This window comes from Aphelocoma coerulescens, chromosome 7 (assembly GCF_041296385.1).
Source record: "Aphelocoma coerulescens isolate FSJ_1873_10779 chromosome 7, UR_Acoe_1.0, whole genome shotgun sequence".
Taxonomy (NCBI): domain Eukaryota; kingdom Metazoa; phylum Chordata; class Aves; order Passeriformes; family Corvidae; genus Aphelocoma; species Aphelocoma coerulescens.
In genome coordinates, this window is record NC_091021.1 from 29,175,080 (window position 1) to 29,196,767 (window position 21,688).

General features: G+C 43.8%; 1 protein-coding gene across 1 annotated transcript in view; it reads right to left on the reverse strand.

Annotated features, from left to right (window-relative positions):
• The window catches only part of SEMA5B (semaphorin 5B), a 272,778-nt gene extending 259,592 nt beyond the window's left edge, over nt 1-13,186 (reverse strand). The window contains exon 1 of the mRNA XM_069021071.1: nt 12,867-13,186. The gene's annotated coding sequence lies outside the window, so the exon portion shown is untranslated. The remainder of the gene's footprint in view (nt 1-12,866) is intronic.
• Nucleotides 13,187-21,688: the final 8,502 nt, after the last annotated feature.

The following is a 21,688-nucleotide window of genomic DNA, read 5'->3' on the forward strand; positions in this document are numbered from 1 at the left end:
CTAGCAGACAAATCTGACAATGACATGCCTTGCTGGAGAGGCACGGTTCTGAGATCCCTAGTGTCTCTAGCTCTCCATGACTTCCATCTGCTTTGAGGTTTTAGGACCCCTGAGACCAGAAATGCACTACCAGACATCCAAAATCAGAGGCTGTACATCATTAGCCTGTAGGAAAAGCTATGTCCTCGGCTGTTCTACACAAGTAGCATACAACCATATACATTTTAGTACAGCTATCTGTATTAATACAACATGGGGATGTTGCATATGGGCCCTAGTCTCTCTCTTTCCATTTCACTTTATCCTTCCCTAAAATGGAAATAAATAATACCCACAAAGCATGGAAAAGCACTTTGTAATCCCCAAATGAAGGGTTCTGTAGGTGTGAAGTATTCATAAGATGTATTTATTTTCAAACTGCAAAAAAGCTGGTTGCTGTGTTTCCTGGCTGTGTTTAGGAGACCTCTCTGCTGTGCACATCTGAAGCACACATCAGGGAAAGAAACGCTGTGATAATCGACTCCAAATTCCACAATCTATTTGTTCTAGTAATTAAAGAAATATTTACTCAGGAAGCAGGTTTACACAGGATGAATAGTTTCTAAGAACAAATATTATTTAATTATGTGGAAGTGCAAGAAACACACTACATATTAAGTAGATTAATTTATGCTCCCTAAAAATACAGACAAAACTGGTGCTTGGCTATTAATTTTCTATGTTGGAGAAAAGAAATTGTAAGGAAGTGTTCACAGAGTTGCCTGCTTTAGAAGCTTATTTGAGTGTAATCTGTACTTTTTCAGAAAGAACCAGAATAAATCCTCTGCATAAGATAACTTCATTTACTCACCACATTTTATAAATAAATTGTCTTCTGAATTGTCAGAATTGTTCATTTAATGACACTGTGGATATAAAAACTTTATTTTTTAACACTTACCATAAGTATTCATAATATATCCTACAAGAGCATTCGGCCTTGCTTTATAGGAAAAAATAATTTCCCAGAATGTACAGAAACTATTTCAAGGCCCTGCTTTAACATAAAGAATCCATCATATTTCTGGTATCAAACACAAAAAAAAAAATGTTTGTAGCTGCAGGACTGTCTTTCACTGCCTCCCTCTATAAGCTTAGACAAGAGATTTGACTTCTCTTTGTCTCATCTTCTTCCCTGTTCACTTAATTTGTTCACGTAAGACTCGTAAAGGACAATGCAATGGGTGTGTTATATTACAGCTGGATACTGTAATAATATAATACTATATTACACAAAACAACAATGACTTTTTTTGTAAATTCTTCCTGTCCTCTGCATGTGCTACTAAATATAGTGGAGCAAGACAGTTCTAATTGATTCTTGTCTTTGTTCTTACCGCTGCCTTTCATTTTCTGCACAAGCTTCCTCTCTTTTCAACATCCTTGAAAACCAAGAATAATTTGCTGGCATCCCACCACAGTTCAATGTGCTGTTACCACCTGGTCTTACCTCAACCAGAAAGATGGCTTTTCACATTTGGTCCTGTGTTTGTTAGTAAGCAGAAGACTTCAATTCTCAAAGATACAGACGTAAGCCTACAAGTAAGGTTTTTAGCAGTCTTGATGAAATGGAATATCACTAGTCTTGTGTGCGAAAATTCAGAAATTAATATATTTTAAGGGCATTTCCAGGTCCTACCATGGTTTAGCTACTGTTGAGTTCAGCTGAGCATGTGTTCAGCTGAATGATGGAGGTTTGGTTGATGCTGTTTGAGCTGGGGGAATGGACTAGGCAATGTGTTACAGTCTCTCTTATGAAAGTTTGGCCACCAATATATTAAATTAGCATCTGACTTTATCAGATGCAGCTCAGTATTTCATTATAATCTTTAAATCTTAGCCTTTAAAAAATACCAAAGAGAAATTTAGAAGGATATGGGAGAAAGGAAACATAACCTTTGAACCCCTTTTTGAAATGGAGGGGCCAGCAAAATAAAAAGAGCTTTGTAGTACTTTGGAAATTAAGAGCAGACCATTTCTATCAAATAAATGCTGTTGTAGCTGAAACAACACAGATTGCAGACACATTTGTAGATTTCTGTTTTACAGAGAAGATGAAGTTTTTGGTGAAAGATCTTCCTACATCAGTCTGCTTTGAAGTGCTTCCTACAATCATGATAATCTGTTCCAGAAACTGGTCGTAATAGAAAACACCATTTCAACGCAGTCTACAAAGCACATTTCTAAAAAAGCTTTCAGTTACACCTAAATTGTAAATATGCCACCCAGCCACTCCTTCACTGGGGAGAGCTGGCTGTGGTAAGACTCATTTTTCCTGATCTCCTGACTTCTAATCATGTCTATCAAGTCTTTGTGACTGACAGACATGCTAGCTCTGCTATTCAAAACAAATAGGAGATGCCTAAATTACACAGCATTTTAAAGAGGCACTGTCAGGTTGAAAACATGGGGCCATCTCCTGCAGCTCTGACTCAGGTAGTACGCCAATTTCGAAACCAAATATTCATTGAATAAGAATTGCAAAATGTGAACTTTTGGTTTTTTTTTTTAAGATGAAAAATCAAATTTTAACTTGCATAAATTGAACTCTTCCTACTGATGTCTCTTGTTGCAGTGTCAGGCTCTTGTCTCTTCGACAAATATTTTAGACCATTAGAACTACATGTATCAGATTATTTCCAATTTTTAATACTATTAATTTAAACCCATTTCTATCAGGTAGAAATCTGCCATGGAAATAATCCCACTGGCTCAAGGCTGTTGTGATAACTTCACTGAAGCACTTCAGTAGTTCATTTGGTCTATTTGTGGAGAAAAGTCTTACTCAACTCACGTAAAATCTTCAGAAGTTTTTTTTTCCTTCCTCAGTTGAATCAGCTTGGGAAAGGAAAAAAAAAGCAAGCCTCATTATTTTACTTCTGTTTCTAATCAATTACTTCTGCATCTTATGCTTAAACATGTGGAAGCCTAAAATTCAGCAGAAATAGAGATCATGTGGTTTCACGTTTTTTTTTTTTAATTAAAACTAAAAATGCTTCTCTTGGTGCTGGGTTTTGCAACAGCATAATCTTGCAGACCTCATTTTGGAGAGTGCCTCTGGACCAATACCATCCCTATGCAATCTGGTTCCATAGGTACAAACTTGTCTTTGATTTTTTGAGCTCCTATTACAGTCCTTAGTCAAGCACAACTGGAGCTCTTCACTGAGGCAGCACTCGTCTATCTGTGAGTAGAATTGGGCTCTTGAACTTTTCATGGACATTCAAGCCCTCTGAGAACTTTGTAAATGGATAGCAGAGTAGGCTGCCAGAAAACAAAGCATTTTCATTAAATGATAACATCTTTCCAAACTAAAACCAGAAACTGTACTACTTATGGGACGATTCGAGTCCTCTCAAACCACAAGGATCACAGTTAAGGTTAGTGCAGCCGAACCCTATACTAGTATAACTTTTGCAAATAATTTAACTGCTTGCCTTGTGTTAGCAATCAAGAACTCAGGCCAGTAAGCTCTCACCCACAGGTCATTTTACTGAAATTAGTAACATCTTCATGAATTTGTACAGATTGCAAAAGTGAGTTTGATTCTGCAGGCTCAGATCTTACACTTGCAAGAATGGAATGTCTTTGTCACTAGAAATTCTACCTGAACTCTGCCCTCAGTTAGTTTAAAGTGTCTCCTTTCTCCTTGCCTGCATCATAGTGCTCCTGAATGAGAGTCTGGTTATGCCCAGGCAAAGTGCAAACAGATGTTTTTGACATTTCCCTGCAGAGTTCCCCTGATACAATACTGCTCTCATTTACAAGCAGTGCTGCTGCTGCAATTCCCACCCAGCTCCAAGCCATCCTCCTCTGCCAGTCAAAACCTGCTGTTGCCTTTTGCCACTGCAGCTACTCCAGTTCTTCATCAGGCTTGTAACACACCAGGCTCCTGATGCCAAGGGCTTCCTATACCACTATCCCTTTTTTCTGCCTTCCAGCTTTACAGTCCTTATCTCCTGCTGTCTATCTGCTAGGTTCTGCTCTACAACCTCTGCTGTTCCAGTTCTCCCAAACCTTTGTAGCTGTCAGTACTACTGGCTTCTTTGGCCAGTAGCATGCTTAGCAACTTCAGAGAAGAGCCATCAAGCAATAATGGTTGAAAAAACATTGGAAAATCCAGTATCATAGTGAAATATCACAGAAAAATGAAGAGATGACTTGACTGCAGTTTATGAGTACTTCCACAGCAAGAAAATGTGATGTTCTCCTCTTTGGATAAGGGCATAACAGGACCAAGAACCTAGCAACTAAGAGGCAATACAATCACAAGAGTTGCTGAATTTTAAACACTTAACCAAGAACTGCACGATGTTCTCTTCCTTCTTGAATATTTATATCAAAATTGGATGTTTGTTTAGAATGGTTGACCAGCTTGAACATGAATCGCCTCAGGGAAGTTCTGTGCCTTCAGGGAAGGCAGAAAAAATGACTGGAAGCACCTTTCTGGAGTCCACAACCATGGGAGGAGGAACCAGATGGGGAAGAATCCCAGGAATCAAAAGTAAAATGCAAGCTAAAGGGTGAAATGCTAAAAACCCTGTTCACGTGTGTTCTCTCACAGGTCAGTGTGAGTACTCCATTTGAGTAAAGACCAAATGACCAAAGACTGCTTGCCCAAAGCACATCATCTTCAAATCTACCCATGAGTTTTCAATGAAAAATTCAATTTAGACTTGTCAGCCTTGATGTGCTTTGTTTTGATGAAACCAGGAATGAAATATAGCACTGGCAGTAATCTTATCCAATCATCTTAACTAATTTAGTATTTTGGATGCCTTGGCTTATGAATTTTGCAGAGAAATTTTTGGCAAAAAAGGACGGCATTGTAACTTCAGCCTTCTTAAAATTAACTCACACCAGCTATTCTCAGTAGTGCCATCATTATCTGTGAAACTGTGCTCAAATGAAGAATCAATAAATAAATATGAAGAAGAAATTTAGGAGAAAAATGAAGTGCTATTAGCATTCCAGGAGTATAATAAACTCATAATTCTCTGAGGCAAAACAGTGAAGCCTGGATTTGCAAAGCTACCATAGACAAGGAGGTGTGCAAAACTCATTCCAAATATAAGCTGGTTTAATATTTCAAAGACTCATTAGAGGGAACACATAGCATTAGCAAAATCATGTTTTGTATTCCTGATGTACAGTCCTAGGCAAATACAGAAAGTATATAGTAAATTACTCTCTTGGGAACAATTTCTGTTGGTTAAGGGGGGAAATGTTAAATTTTAAAGATGTTAATCACTTGTTTTTGTTTTATTTCAACCTGTATAGATGCATGTCTGGTATGCATATGAAAACACAAAATAGAGGATTAATCCCTGGTTCATCTTGAAAATGTTGGGATCAATAGTGCACACGCAAGCAGGGTACTTATTTTCTCAAACTGTAGTCACACTAACTTACACTGAACTGTTTAGATCAGTAAAGGATTTACATGATCAAGTTACCTACTGGCAATGTCTAGCATGGAGATAAATGCATAGTCTTGTAAGGCACAAGTTTAGGGCTTTGATGCAGGAAAGCAACAAGATGAAACATTTCATTCATAGGATTTAACTACACATATAGAATTAAATATTTGAGTAAGTGTTTTCAGGACTTGTACCCTTGCCTCTGCCACTAACACACTCTGACCTTGAGCAAGTCACATAAGACCAGCTTTTCACAGACCTCAAAGTTTAATTTGCACAGATTTCAGTCGCTGTCAACCCTACCTGGCACCCATCTGCATCATTATGCATGATATCTTTACCAGATGAGTACAAAATTCTCCAGGCCACAGTCCTTTTATGCCTCACTTTCTGTCCCTGATGATTATTACTTCTGACTACTGAGCATGGACGTTAAAATGGAAATAAGGCGAAGTTGTACTATTATATCACTTGATTATCCTCACGAAGCAGGAACTGTGAAATTTTTCATATTATGTGTAACTTCACCTCATCCTTTGTCAGTATTGGAACAGCACATGGTTACAGTGCAAACTCCTATTTTGCTCAAGTTGAGTAAGTATTTATCTTTATCCTACCACAAGCCACTAATGATATTCCTATGCCTGTTGTCTTTTATTTTAAGTAGGTGGTTACAAGCTACAATTACAACTAAAAGCTCTTGACTGGAAGAGCACATCGGACACAGGCAGAAACTAAGTCTCAGCTTTGTGTTTCTAATGAAAATGCCCTTCATATGTGGAGTGGACCCCAAAAAAAGGTCAGAGAGTGAAATATTAAGTGTTTTATAAATATAGACTGATTGCCCTGTCCAAACCATGTGTCGGAAAATCTCCTTCTGGCAGACAATCGTCTTCAATCGGGAAGGGAGAGCAGAGAAAGGAACGTGAGGCAGGGCAGGGGGATCTGTAATCACTCTAACAAACTTCTGAGACCTAGCCAGTTTTTCCTTCCATGTGTCATATATATACAGGCTCCAAAAGCATCTCTTTCTGCGTTCTTGAATTTACTATATTACCCTGTCAAACTGAGTTTTCTGGAGTAAACTTCTTACCCTTTCCTTGTTTGCCTTATTTTTTGCCCCTAATCTTTGATGTGCTGTAAAACAGCACCACAGGAGATAAATAAGCAACCTTTAGTTGAAACAGCAGGCTAAACAACTTCCACGTGGCCAGGCAACACAGCAAAGCAATTAAACCTGCCCAACAGGCCATCCGTAGTCAGCCTCCTCTTTCCCTACGAGGCGGGCCCCAAAGTATTCCCAGGTTTAGTTCCTAATCCTACCGCTGGGTCGTGCAGATGGTTCCACAGCACCCACTCAAAACCCCTTTGAAGTTACTATGAATCCACACAGCTGGGTAAGCTTGTTGTCCCTGATTCTGCTGCAAGAATGAGGATGCAGCCAAGCTCTCATGGAAGTTTGTTTCCTGCCCTTTGAGCAGACAGGCAGGATCTGCTTCTTTCCCAAAAAACTAGTCATAACTGTCACAGCCATATTTTGGAACCACCAATTTGATCTCTGAGTCAGGACACTTTCCTACCACATAAGAAATTTTCATTCTGTTATCCTTTCAAATAAAATTGAAGCTATTTTTTTCATTTTCACTCTAAATCAGTAACCTGCACAAGGTTTGCACAAGGTTTGCACTTGAAATGAAAAATACTGCTTTTAAAATGACAAACACTGAACACAGGACATTTGTTACCACTAAAAAAAAGCTCTCTCTGTCTGTGGAGAAGCATAATTCATTCACTGATACATGCACCCACATTTTCTCCAGGGAGTTTCACAAATTCACATGCACTCCCAGCACTAAATTTTGCATTTCAATCTAGGCATTAGCTATAAAAGATGTGTAAAATCTTATGTAGTCAGACAGAAGCTGTTCCCTATTGGCTACATAATAAGCACCTTAGGTGGCTCCAGGGTATAAAATTATTCCAAAAGGGGTGTGGAAAAAATTACACTGCATAAATTGATTCCAGATCCACCTGTTCCAGGTGCCAGCAAATGTATTTTGTTAAAGCCATCTGCTTGTCTTAAAAGCTAACAGTTTTTGAAGACTATGGCACAAACAATCTGCAAAATATACAAACTTCAGAAGTCACAAACCCTTAAACTGCAAAAGGCTTTTAGATCATCTATGCAGGACTTAGCTGGGCTGTTCTGCAGGACTGCAGATGGCATCTCTGCTTAATATCTGAGAGTATCCAGCATCAGAGTATGTCCTCCATAGCACAGAGGGTTCAAGGCTACTGGAGGATCCATTCAGCATCACCATATCCTCCCATGATATTCCCAATTACACAATGGTTTTGCCTCATGGGTCTGAAGTTATGATGAAGCTTTTGAGTGCAGCACAATATCTGGCAGAAATAAAACTGATGACTGGGGTTCTTCTCTGCAGGTTGCTACATCCTGGCTGCCACGTGTTGCTGCACCATGGATAAAGTCAAACCTTTGAAACTGGCCCTCTGCAATTTATTTGACTTGCAGCAACAGCCTAATAGGGAGTATGTTATCTAGACTAACAAGCCCATAAGCATTTTGCCTGCTCAACAAAGCCACAGGGGTCAGACACTGCTACAGTTTGTGTTTATCAGGGTCTGGTCGTGCTGGGTGCTGTTTCCCAGAGACGTGTTAACAACAATGAAGAACATGCAGCACCTTGTAAGATCAAGCTCCTTCACAGCAGCTTCTGGGAAGAAAATATTCTGTGCTCTCTCCACAAATGACCCCTTTCTGAACACCAGTGAAATTACACATATGATTTATAAACACCCAAGGTGTTCACAATTGATTTGGAGATTAAAACTAGTAATCAGCATGTTTGCTTATTGTCTCATTTAGAGCTCACTAAGAAGCAAATAAAGACACACCAGTCCTTAACCAGCACAGTGCTTTGGTATATGTTTAATTACAAGCACATGAATAGCCCTGCCACCAATTCAGAGTCATACTTTGTAACTTGGTAACATCCTTCACATGCAAATTACCTCTCCAAGTTATTACATTCGGAAACAAAACAAACCTGCTTGGTTTGTAGATACATTTTTGATAACAGTAATGCTTCTGGAATATTACTACTGATATACTCATCTTCGGAAAATCACTTTGAGTGATTTTTTGTGGACCTTAAAAAATTGTGCTTTATATGAGTTCTGAAGCAGAGGTAACTTAGGGAGTCGCGGCGCTGTAGTCAAGGAGACCCTGCGTGCTGAAAGTCACAGTTGTGCTGTCAGAGCTCTGCTGCACTTTGCTCACATGGTTTGAGCCTGGGGTAAGAAATAACTGCTGTCATGCAGTATTTTTTTTTTTTTTGGACAACAATGAGAAGAGTGGTGAAATAAATACTGAGGTAAACTGTGCTTGAAGAATAATCTCCAGCAAGCAAAGCACTGTCCACACAAGTTTCAGGCTCAAAGAGCTGTCACAGCCTCACACTCAGCTCCCAGTGAAACTAATGGAAATTGCCACCATGGACAGAGATGGGATAAGTCCTGATACTGGGCACACTGGACAAGTCAGCAGTCTAAAAGCAAGAGAAACAATCCCTGCAATAAAACTATCTGACATACTGCTTTCAGTGAGTTGACTTCTGGTTCCTTGAGTAACAGAGCAATAACAAAGAGCTGTTGACTTGATCCTCAGAAGCAACAACACCCAGACACAGCCCATTTCAAGGCTGGGATAGTGAAATATGCCACGGTTTGTCTCCTGGACTAGATCACAAGGATCCAGCCCAAAATTGTGGCAGTTCACCTTCCTTCACAGTATTCAGTCCATAAAAGGAAAGTTCATCACTTAAGACTGACTTTGCGATCTCAGTGTGATTTGGTACTTACACAGCCGCTACACAACGAACACCAATGAATTTTACCCCTAGAGAACCATTCTGAATTGCCTCCACCACTCTCTGCAGGTAATTAAATTTCCTTTTTTCAGTTTTATACTAGAAAGGATCTCATGGGCATGATCTCCAGCAAGGCAAATCCAGTTGAAGACTTCACACTGGACTGCACCTAAACTCTGAATCTCGGCACTACCCCAGAAGTGGAACACCTTCACATTACAATGACTGACTCCCTATTCCTCAGCACATCCCCTCTCCTGGGACTGGTCTGCCCCCGATGCTGCAGCTCTTGTCATGAAGGCAGTGGTGACAGTTAGGAGACCTTACAAAGCTGGAGTCCAGTGCATGGCTTTCCAACGACAGACCCTCAGTGAAATTGCCCATGGCTCCCAGTAAAAAATGAATTAAGAAATGCTAATCTAATAATCCAGGCATATAGATAAATGAAAGGTGAAAAGGCTTTTAAGTGCATTCTAAAACCAATATTTTATGAGATGGATCAATATATTTCTCTAGGCTGTAAACAAACGAGTTCTCAAAGAAAGTTAAATTTAGAGAAGAAAATGTTGGTTTTCTTACTACAGAAAACAGTGATGACAATTCCTTGGAGGGCATTTATACCAACAGCAATCCAAAGCTAGGGCTTCATCATGCTTTCCCTAAAATCAGTACAGTAAAAACAGGGTAAGGTTACTGCTGTTAGCCTACTAAACGTGAACAAAACTAGCTTTGCAATCATACAGCATTGTCCTTAATTTCCAATCGTTCACCAGCATATGGAAGTGATGCAACCACAAAGTAAAACAATTACAGCTTTGATCTTGCATCTTTTAGACAGTCAATTAAGCTCTCTGATGTCTTTACAAGGAATCACCTGAATATGGGCTACCGGATAACACCTTAAATTCCCAGATCCCAGTTGATAGAGCACGAACCAGCCAGCGCTCGAGACAGGGAGGCGGCAGCGGCGGATCGCTCCCTGACACTGTTGGATACTGCCCCCTTTTGCCGAACAGCAAGGCAACAGCCCCGGCTGCACACTGAAACTTTGCCCGGCATCTATTTGTTTTCAGGAAGATATATTCACGCAGATGGTCTTATTTAACCCTAGTATGTCTGTTCGCATGATTATTCATCCTGACTAAAATAGAAATCTATTGTTCGGGCTATGTTTAATATCAGAGTGAGCCTGCTCTCCAGGAACTTTCCCTCCAACAGGGCCCTATCATGTCTCACCCCAAGTCAAGCAGCACTTTTACAACTGACTACAAGGTAAGAGGAAAAGAGTTTATAGTCTGGGGGTATGGTCACCCAGGTCAGCTGTCGGCCTGGAGAATAAAGGGCAATCACAGTGGATGACCATTTTGTCTGGGAACTTTTTCATCTTACTGCAAAGCAACTAAAATTCCACTGCACCACTTGTATCAAGCTTCTGTTAGGCTACCCACATTCCTACTGAACCCATCCCCATGCCATCATTTCCAGTCAATGTGAACTGATCAAGGCCAGCTTGCTAAAAGTTATTTTCTATGCAGAACCTCGTCCCCCGCACCTCTCTGTTCAAGCCTTTTGTCCTCTGGGGTTGTGCTTTTTCACTTGCTGGAGTTTGCACATTTTCTCTTCCCTGGTTGCCCCAGCTTTTTGCAGGAAGAGAGGGAGGTCACAGAGGGCAGCCACTGCCAATTCCATCAGCCTCACAGGCTGGGGGATGAACAAAGCAAATATCTATATTCTGAAGGGTGGGATCTCTCTCTCCCCCATGACTTCAGGATTAGCATGTCCCTGGCAGGGGAGGACAAAAACTTGGCCTCTTTAAGGAAAGAAAGCAAGATCGAGAGAAAAACAGAACAACTTGCCTAGACTTCACTGAAAATGCAAGAGGCATAACATAAAACACAGAGATTCCCTACTATTGCCTAATGCAGAGTCTACTTATCATCCAATCCAATCAGAAAAGTTTTAGTGCAAAAGGAGAAAAAATGAAAGATATGGTTGATTCAAGTGTCTGTTTAAAAACTAAATCTCTGTTAAAAATCTGGTTAAAGCAGGATTTTTCTTGTCACTGCCACTTTCTCTGCAGTTATGACCAGTTTTCTGCCTTGGGTGTGTACAAATCAGATGTATAACCAAAAGAGTACTTCTCTGTATGAGTAGTTTGTTACAGCTACCCTCACTCCTCCTCCTTGCCTTTGCTCACCTGGGGTCTCTACTGATCTCAAGTAGCAGTAAGAATCAAAGCCCATTATAACTTCTAGCTTAGTTGGTTTCTATTTTGTTCACAGTGCAGTCAGCTTGGGGTCTTAGTCTACCACTGAACCCATCCAGAGGCAAAGACATCAAACCTCTTGCAGCTCAGACTATAATTTATGAGAAGAAGTATTTTCTGTAATGAGAGGGAACACTTGCACAACAAAAAACGAAACTTTACTACGATTCCTAACCAATATATATCCATACATAAATAGTTTGAAGAAAAAAGAAATGGGAAAAAAGAAGTGTAAACCCCAAGCAGAAATAGATAAATAAGTTAGGAAAAAAAACCCCAGCAAAACAGGACCTGGCATCTACCATGTCTGGAGACCTTTTCTAAGGACAGGAAATTATCTATGAGTCTAAACTGAGCCAACAGAGGACAGTGAACCTTTAGGACATAGATACTCCTCGATATTTGTGCTCCACCTAAAAGCCCATGAAGAGACAGGTTCAGGACCGACTTGGCAAGCACACCTTTTGTTTGTTTCCTCTGAGGCGTAACAGTAAGCGTGCTCCTGGGCAGCATCAGGAGCAGATGGTAGTGCTGGAAAATACAGGTCTCCAACTTTGGTGTGGATATTGGAGCTGGATCGACAAAGGTTGTTTCTGGAAATCCTACCCTCCCATACACTCCCCATAAGTTTCTAACAATGCGCGGAGCTAAGGAGCAGCACAAGGCTCTTTGCTTCCCTCTCCCTCTCCCCTTCGCTTTTGATCTCCATCAGGACGTGAGCTGAAATTTAATGGGCCACCCCTACCACAAAGACAAATTACCATCTGAAAAACAAAAATCATTAATATCCCTTCGTCTAGGCTATCCGGCTTCCCACCACTGCACCCCTTCGCTCCCGCCACAGCCCCCCTCAGCGGGTTTAGGAAGAGCTGGGAAGGTGGCGAGGAGAGGAGGAAAAAAACCCACCTCCACTGCCACCTCCGAGCTAGCGTGCTCTCCAGCGCTGCCGGACTGCGAACACAGCTACAAAAAAAAAATAGCCCCTTTGCCTCCCCGGCGGGCAGGAGGACGGCGCCCCGAGCGCCGGGCACAAACACACCCCCACGCCGCGCAGGCTGCCCCCGGCCCCCCATCACCGGGTGCTGCGCCGGGGGCGTTGGAGATGCGCAGCAGCCCGGGGGTTCCCAACTCCCCGGATCCCCTTCCCAGCGCCGCCCGCTCGCCCCGACCCCGCCAAGTTGGGAAGTTTGCGCGCCCCCCGGCCCGTCCCGCCGCCCGCCCCCCGGGCCGCCGCCGCGCTGCGCTTACAGGGTGGCCGCCGGGCTCCCGGTGCGGGGCTCACCGGCACATCGCGCTCCGGCTGCCGCAGGAGCGGGGGCAGCCGCGGCGCGGCTGGGCTCGGCTCGGCGGGGCTGGGCTCGGCTCGGCGCGGCGCGGCTAGGCTCGGCTCGGCTCGGCTCGGGGCGAGCACGGGAGCGGAGCGGCGGGTCTGCCCAGCCCGGCGCTCAGGGAGTGCCGCCGCGGGCCATGCGAGCGGCGGCGGGCAGCGGCCCCGCGGTGCGGCCGGAGTTGGGACCGAAGTCCTCCCGGGCGCTCCGCTGTCTCTTCCAGGCGGCTCCTATCAGCACGGCTTCAACTCTTTCCATCGGAGACCGAGGGGAGGAGGAGAAGGAGGCGGAGGAGGAGGAGGTAGGGAAGGAGGAGGGAGCTAGGCGCTGGCAGCCCCAACTCGCACTGATGTCAACTAATATATTCAAAGTTCAACAGGGCATTTCTCTAGCAAGCGAATCGCCCTCGCCGCCTTCCCCGCTGGTCGCAGCCGGCCTCCCTGGGCCGGCGAGGGGTCCCGCGGAGCACAGCGGCTCTCCCCGGCCCGGCCCTGCGGAGGGGGACTGGCGGAGCCGGCCCGGAGAGGAGGGGGTCGGGGAGGGGGGATGGCACACTTTTCAGGCGGGCAGGTTCAAGTGCCGCCGGCGTGGGGAGGGCTGAGGGTGAAGGTGAGGCACTAGAAAAGAGCGAAAATAATCCACCGAGCGGCGGAGCGATGTTTGTGTTTAAATCCAGCCTCTTCCCTCCCTGCTGGAAGGGGCAGGGCCGGCTGCGTTGCTGTGGCTGTGATGGGAGAGGGGAGCGGGGAAGCGGCTGCGCTGGGGCTCTGAGTGGCGCCGCGGGGCTCCGGGCTCCCGTGCAGCCGCCCGGACACACCGCCCGGCCGGGCCGAGCGCGGTCTCCTGCCCGTGACTGAGCCCCTCACTCGGGCCCGGGGCTGTGTCAGCGTCTCCCCGTTGCGATGTCCCCTTGTTCGCCGGGGGCTAATAGGGTCGAGATGAAGCCGGGGAGGGAAGCGGCAGTTTTCTCACGCCGAAGAGCAGACAGCGGCGGAAAATCCGCGACGAAAGGAGCGTACGCGGCGCGGAGCACACGGGAGAAGCAGCGCTGTCCCTCCGCGGCCCCACCGCTGCCCGGGGGCCGCCCGCGGGGAATCGCTGCGAGGCCGGGGGGGCTGCATCAAACGTGGGTTTGGGAAGGCTGATGTGCCGCGCTGTCCCCGCGGTGATGCACAACGCCTGAACGCTGTTAGCGACAACCGCATAAAGCCATAGGATGGACCCTGCTGATGGACAAGCAACCCGGCAGTCAAAGGATAAAAACACATCTGGGCTGGTCTAGTGACATTTAAAAATCGCCAGATAGGAGCCTCAGTTATTTATCAGCTGAATCCTCAGATAGAATGGCCTGCACTGATGGCTTTGCATATGTATGTGTGCATACATAATGAGGTTGGTTTTTTTTCCCTCTGTAAACTGATCCTGTCATTCATGTTGACAGTATGTTGTAGCTATATAAAAACAGTGTAATTGTATGATGGCTCATCAGTGCTATGACAGCCAATTGTGGTGGCAGTGGGTGTGCTCCCAATTCGCATTTCAGAGAAGTAACTGCATAGATCCACCGAGATGATCATTATACAACATGTAATTGTTTGCCTGTTCATAATTTCTCAGTTCTTCCTTAATCAAAGAACTATATCACTACATCTGCTCATGCAGCAATGCATTTTTGATACCTTGAATGAAACAGTCAATACATTATTTATATGCATAACATTTTTTATCTGCTTTCCATTTTAAAACACACTGGAAAGCATAGGACAGGTAAAGGATACAAAATAGTTGCAATGTAGGTATGTATTCTGCCCAAAACTCAAACTCTGGAAGAAGGCTTGAGTCAGGCATAGTCTGGAAAGTGCTGAGCAAACTGCCCCATTCACAGCGGCATCGTATCTGTGCCTCTTTTTTCTTCCCCATCTTTCCTAAAACTGAAAAAAACTACCCTCTAGCTGAGTTTTTTTTTGTGATAGTATCTTCTTAGAATATTGTCTTAATTTACATGTGAATAGTAAATAACTGTCCCTCCATTTCCCTAACATACAGGATGATATCTTTCAATTTAGTGGATTGAATTTTAAATAATGATGTGCAGCAGCCTGGGCGAGCAAAGCAGAACACAGTGAAGGTTGTGCTCTGTGCTGGGACACTATTTGCCTTCTTTTTCAGTTTTACTGTGGAGTGAGTCATTTGGTTATCTAAGCCTCAGGGATAGAACACCTCACCAAATGCCACAATTACACATGTAATTTCCAGAAGACACCTCAACCTTTCCTCCTCCTAAGACTTCCAGATGCAGCACTGAGCACTGAACAATAAGTGGCATAAGACCACATAAATGTCTGTCAACATTTAAAGATATAATGGATGGTACTTTTCTATTAAAAAAAAAAAAAAAAAAAAAAAAAAAAAGATTGTTTACCCTAAAATCTTCTATCATTTCCCTGCTACTGTTTTGCTCTTTCCTCCACAAGGCTGGGAGTAGTTCTGTTGGTCATGAGTGTGTACGCATTGCTCAAAAACTCACTAATAAAATGTGCACATAAATAAAAGTTTTGTAATATTTCCATGGACAATCAGATCCTGACAGTGCCTTTACACAGTATGGTATTTGGGAAATCACTGGCCAGACAGGGAAACTACTCAAATCCTTTAAGTAAAGGGCTTGTGACGAAAAGCACTACAGTTACAATTCTATGAAAAAGAGACAAATGTCATGGGAAAAGTCAGGGCATTGCATGTGAAGTGATCTGTATCAAACAATTTGTTTCCAGTCTCCAAAGGCGAGGATGTACCGGGTTCCTATTCTGGGCTTGGTGGAGGCCGAGGTCGTGGCATGACTCAGTTGCTCGCAGAGGTGTTGAACTATAACCCTCTCCAGAGCCACGGCCGCTGGAGAAACGCCCTTTCCGCAGGGGGAAGAGCCGCGGCCGCTGGTGGCTGAGGCGGAGAGGGGCGCTCGGCGGAGCGGGCGCTCGGCGCGGCTGTCACCGCTAGGTGCTGCTGGTGCCTCCCGGAGCGCCGGCCCCGCTCGCGCCGCTCCCCGGCGCGGAGCCGCCGGACCGCGGGGGCACCCCGTGAGCGGGGACCTGCACCCCGTGAGCCGGGGCCGGCACCCCGTGAGCGGGGACCTGCACCCCGTGAGCCGGGGCCGGCACCCCGTGAGCCGGGGACGTGCACCCCGTGAGCCGGGGCCGGCACCCCGTGAGCCGGGGACGTGCACCCCGTGAGCCGGGGCCGGCACCCCGTGAGCGGGGACCTGCACCCCGTGAGCGGGGACCTGCACCCCGTGAGCCGGGGACCTGCACCCCGTGAGCGGGGACCTGCACCCCGTGTGGTTTCTGTTGCACTCGTGTGAGCAGCCTGCCCGGCCAGTCAGGCCAGCAGCGGCTCTGGCACAGGCGTTCCGGGAGCTGGCGGGGAGGCGAGCAGTGTAGGGAGAAGGGGCTCCCAACTGCTTGTAGGGAGAAGGGGCTCCCACTGCTTGCAGGGAAGAGAGGCCGCCTTTGCTGCCTTCAAACTCAGCGGTGCAGAGCACGGAGAGGGATGGGGGAGAGTTCAAGAGAGTGGAAACACGCTGCAGGGAAGAGGACAGGACTCAGAGGGATGGGAGGGCTTTGGGCTATGGGGCAGAAGGAGGCAGAGTAACAGGTACAGCTGGGCTCTGGGGGAAATGAGGACCTGCAAGTGTAGAGCAGAGCTCTCTGGGGAGGGACCAAACCCAGGCTTTTTGTGAGTCGGGCTATCCAAACAGTCCCCCAAATTGCAGATAGCATGGTAGTTTTGCAGCCTAACCAGAGCAGGCTGTGTTAGCCTGCATTTGCACACAGGTCAGTCTGTTTCTGGCTGAAATGTCTGCACAGACATGCTTGAGCTTAAGCTGTTTTGGGCATTCAGATAAGCTTTCCTGGTAGATGTTTTAGAAGGTGATCTAGAGGAAAATCGTTGTCTGGAGGCTAGGCAACAACATTGACCCACACTTGATGTCTGGACCATGATTCCACACTAGTAGCAGTCTCGTTAGAAAATTATTTCTGCTGTAGATAACCAGACCATTTCACACACACTGAAAGTGCATATATCAGTGGCAAAAATTTTAAATTATGCTGGAATTTAGAGCTGGACACATATGTTCAGACAATCACTATACTGGCCTACTACAAGTTTTTATTTCCCTATAGCACTGCAAGGGAAGAAGCAGAGTTGTCATGAAAAAATCAGTCAAAATATATGCAGCAGACTATCTTTATGCTGATTCAAATGCCTGACCCCGAGTGGAGGCCAAACTGCCCTTCTAGATGGTGCCGTTTCCTCAAAAGAGGAAAAATAAATTTCTAAGCACAGTATCAGCAAATACAGAAGCAATGGCATGCAGCAATAGCAATAGTAAGCATTATCCTGAATATTGAGATCTAGATCTGAAGCCAAATGGCAATTAGCCATAAAATATTTAGGTATATGGCTTTTTTCCTGAATTTAAAATAGACTTCTAAATAGCCACAGTTGTGGTTTCCGGGCTCAGTCTGATGGTGACAGTAACATTTTAATTTATACTAAAGATAAGTCGAATTTAAATCCATGACACAAACTAAGAGTCAGATGACCTTAAAGCAAGAGAATACAAATGAGCTCCCTGGAGAAAAGATGCCGTAATGAAGCAAATAGAATAATATATAGGGATGACTTGACACTGTCACCAGAATGAGTGTATTTAACTTCTCTGGAAAGAAATGAAATGAGCTTAAATTGGGACAACTGCTTTATTTTCAGAGAATTGCATCTGAAGCCTACAGACAAGCGCTATACAGTTGTTTCCCCCCTGAAGCCAGGGGCCAATCTTCATATGTCACTCGACATGGCAAAGTCAGCAAATGTCATCACACTTCATAAAGGCAGGCCTGAGTACTCCCACTGAGTCTCACAAACGTAGAAAGTTCCCTCCTTGCAGACAAAGACTTGTGAAACATAAAAGTTGTGTTAACACAATGATATACTAGGAGGAAGGGAATGTTAAACTGAGACACTTCTTGTTGCCCAGTAAGCATCCACACTGAGGTAAGATATACAGCACCTAGCAGTCACCTATTTGTTGGCAAATAAAAAGAGCAGTGAAAAATTAGTTTTTTAACAACACCATTAGGAGGTTTACACTACATCAAAAATTGCTTTTCCCCTCTTCTAACTCAAGCTCTGAGCCTAGCGACTGTATTTATTGTATATTACTTTTGCCTCGAGACTGGAAGTGTAAAACCTAGCACTGAACACCTTTATGGTGCTCGTAGATACATATTATCTGAGGGACTGAAAACTTCCTTGGTAAATACAAGTGGGATTTTTATTTTTTTCCCTGGGAATTACAGGTACCTTTACAATTAGCCTTAAGCTTTAATTTAAAGACATGTTGTTCAGCACATCAGACATCTCACTAAGCACTCTCTAGAAAAAACACATTTTAATGGAAAGTGAATTCAGGACTGTTGACAGCTTATCTGCTGACTTCATATCCTACCTTAGGCAATTCAGCTGAAGGATGAGCTCAAAACTGCAAGTTCCCATTACTGTCTTTCCAGTATCCTGTCCTACTCTAATTTTCCTTTAAAAAGCTAAATTAAGAAGCTTTACAGGGACCCACTTATACAACAAACTGTTATGTCCAGCAAGCTGCATAGTCTGAGTCTAAATGTGAGTAGGTTTTGAAAGTATTAATATTCCTTTCTCCATTTGCTTACATGATGACCAATGTCTTGATAATGTGACTTGCAGTGTCTGGTTTGGAAAACAAAATTCTCAATGTAGTGGGAATGTGAATATGCTGATAAAACTGAGTATCTGCTCTGCAGATTGTAGTTCTGTTGTAGTATTTGAAACTCATGACCTGGAAAGCCATTCTGAGGATTTAAGAAGTTCACCACGCTCAGTTGATACAGTGGCCTTCCATACTTGGAAGTTTTTAATGAACTTAACTAAAAAACATACTGTACCTACTCAGTTTGTGATATTCAGATGCTAATAATTCAAATCAAAACCAATTGACTTTCAAATCTTGCCCACTTTGGCTGCAAGGCTGTTTAAACTAAAAGATCAGGAGAAAAAATATTTTTAAAATAAAACTTTTTTAGCCTTCTCAATCAAAATATAAAGCACTTTCAAACACATATTTTTATCCATAGGCAGAGGCCAACTAGTTTAGATTTCAGCCCTCCATTTTGCAGATTTTCAGATGAGTACTGAAATAAGGGCTTAGAGCAGAAACTTTATTGTAGCCTCACTTACAATGGTTGCGGCGAAGTCACCAAGACTTTCATCTCTTAAGAAAGAGGCCCATTGGAACTGATGCAGACAGATCAATGTTCTTGGGGAGAATGTGGTTTCAAATTTGTAGACAGATTAGCTACAATTTCACAGGTTGAGACATTTCCCAACAACAAATCTGAAATGTCACAAAAAGTTCTTCCTGCTACCTTAGGGAAATGTAGCATTTTGTAGCCACATTCCCTCTTGAACTGCAGTTATCCCATTTGTGACTTGGCAATGAAATGGAAGGCCCTGCATTAGGGAAGATCTGGATGTCTCCTACAGAAAGTCCTCTCTGCCCTTTTCACTGTTTGATTCATTGAGGCAAGTTGGCTTTTCACTCACATAAGGAGAAGGGTGGTGGAAGCAGTTTTGTGATGAAGGAGAATGCTGGGCCTAAGTGGAGTAGTAATATGTGAAACATGAATATTCTTTGTTATTTTATTATTGGTAAACCTAATCACCAGGAAGAGGCTGGGCTGGATGTTTCTATAGTGTGTAGCCTGTTTTTGTTAGAGAACAAAGTTGGAAGAGATAGACACCTTTTATCTTGCAGTACCTCAGCAAAGAGATTGTGGCATACTGCAAATATTGCAGTAACAGAAAGCCAAGCACACTGTCACATTAGACTGTACTTCCTAATGGAGAGTGCCTTCTTCCCTTCACCAGGAGTGTCAATAAAGGAAAATGATTGCAGCAGAGTGGGTTAGTGCACAGAGAGAAGCTTTCTGCTTTGCATTTTCAATAATTAAAAACACTGTAACTTCTTCTCCAAAAGAACAGCACATCTCTCCTTCAGCTTGGCCATCACAACATATAGTGGTGGCATCTCAATTATAAGGCACAACACATAGCAAGCAAGAGCTTCATAGTGCCTTAGCTACACAGGTCAGGGTGGTTGGAGGGGGCAGGGTCAGGCATTGAGTCAGGTATTGAGTCCCAGGTATTGAGCAGTGCACTGTTGTTCTACTCAGATAATTCCAACCACTTCCTATATATGTATGTAATGATATGTGACTGATTATCTATTTTCCATTTCTTTTCCATGCAACGTTGTTCATCAGAAACACCTTTACTAGATAAAAACACATTTGGATATGTATAATCAAAATACCATTTCTCTCTCTCTATTTTAATTAGTGTAACATGTACTGCAAAGTATATTGTACACTCAGTCTAGTCTAGTGGCCAAAAATATTCCATGAATTCTGGTCAACAATTATCAAGAATTCTATTCCTGCCAGATAAGCTGAAAATTATCACTTGCTGACTAAGTCAATATGTTACCCTGCTGCTATGCCATATGGCCCTGGATGCTGAGACACAACACAACCTCATCAAGTGACACCCAAACTGGAGGAGAGGAACACTGGAGAGAGCAGGATTTCCATTCAAAAGGACCTGAAGAAACCAGAGGAGCAAGGTAGCAGGAGACTCATTAAGTTCAACAAAGGCAAATTAAGTTGTGCATTGGGGTCAGCAGCGCCCCATGTGCCAGGCCAGGCTGAGGGCTGAGCAAACAGCCCCACAGATGGAGTTTGGGCCACACACAACAACAGCTGCTCACAACCTGGAGAGACTCCAGGGAAGGGTCGTTGAGGCAATAAGGGAACCACAGCACCTGAGGTACAAAGAGAGGCAGGGGCAACTGCCTTGCTTAGGCTGGAGACAAGAAGGCCAAGACAGGATGTAGCTACAGTCTTCCACTACCTCATTCCACTGGAGAAGACAGACATTAGACATTTCTAGGGGTGCACAGCAAAAGAACAAAAGGCAACAGTCACAAGCTGCAACAAGGGAAATACTAATTGGGAAGAGGGAAAAAATCATCTCACTGGGACTCAGTAGGGCATCACTGAGACAGGGGCCCAAAGGGGCTGTTCAGTCATCACCCTTAGAGATTTTCAAAACTTGTCAAGGCTTGGAGTAACTTGATCTGATTTCGAAGCTAGTCCTGCTTTGAGCAGAAGCTTGGAATATAGATCTCCAGATGTGCCTTCCAACCTGAAGTTTTCTGTGAACATATCTCACAAAATGCAGTTCCATAAGATACTAAGTATCCCTTCCACCAGCCATAAAAGGTGCTCAAGTCCTGTCAGGGGTCAACAGAAATGGCTTATTACAGCAGTGACCTATCTAAATCTCAGCTCTGATTTGATTTGGCATATAATCAGGCTAAGTGCAATCAATTATTAATAGCCTATATATTATATTCAGATTGTCATAACGGTGAGATATACAAACTTTGACTCTGCTCTCCTTTTCTTCAGGAATGTGAGATTCAACAGGGATAATGCAGGAAGAAAAGACAAAACATAGAAACTGTTTTGTCCTGAACAATGAGTGGAACTGCTACGTTTCATGTAAATATTATCACGGATCTATGATACAATCATTTCTACAGTCAACAGGCTCATAATATTCCTTCCTCATCAAAACACATAGAGT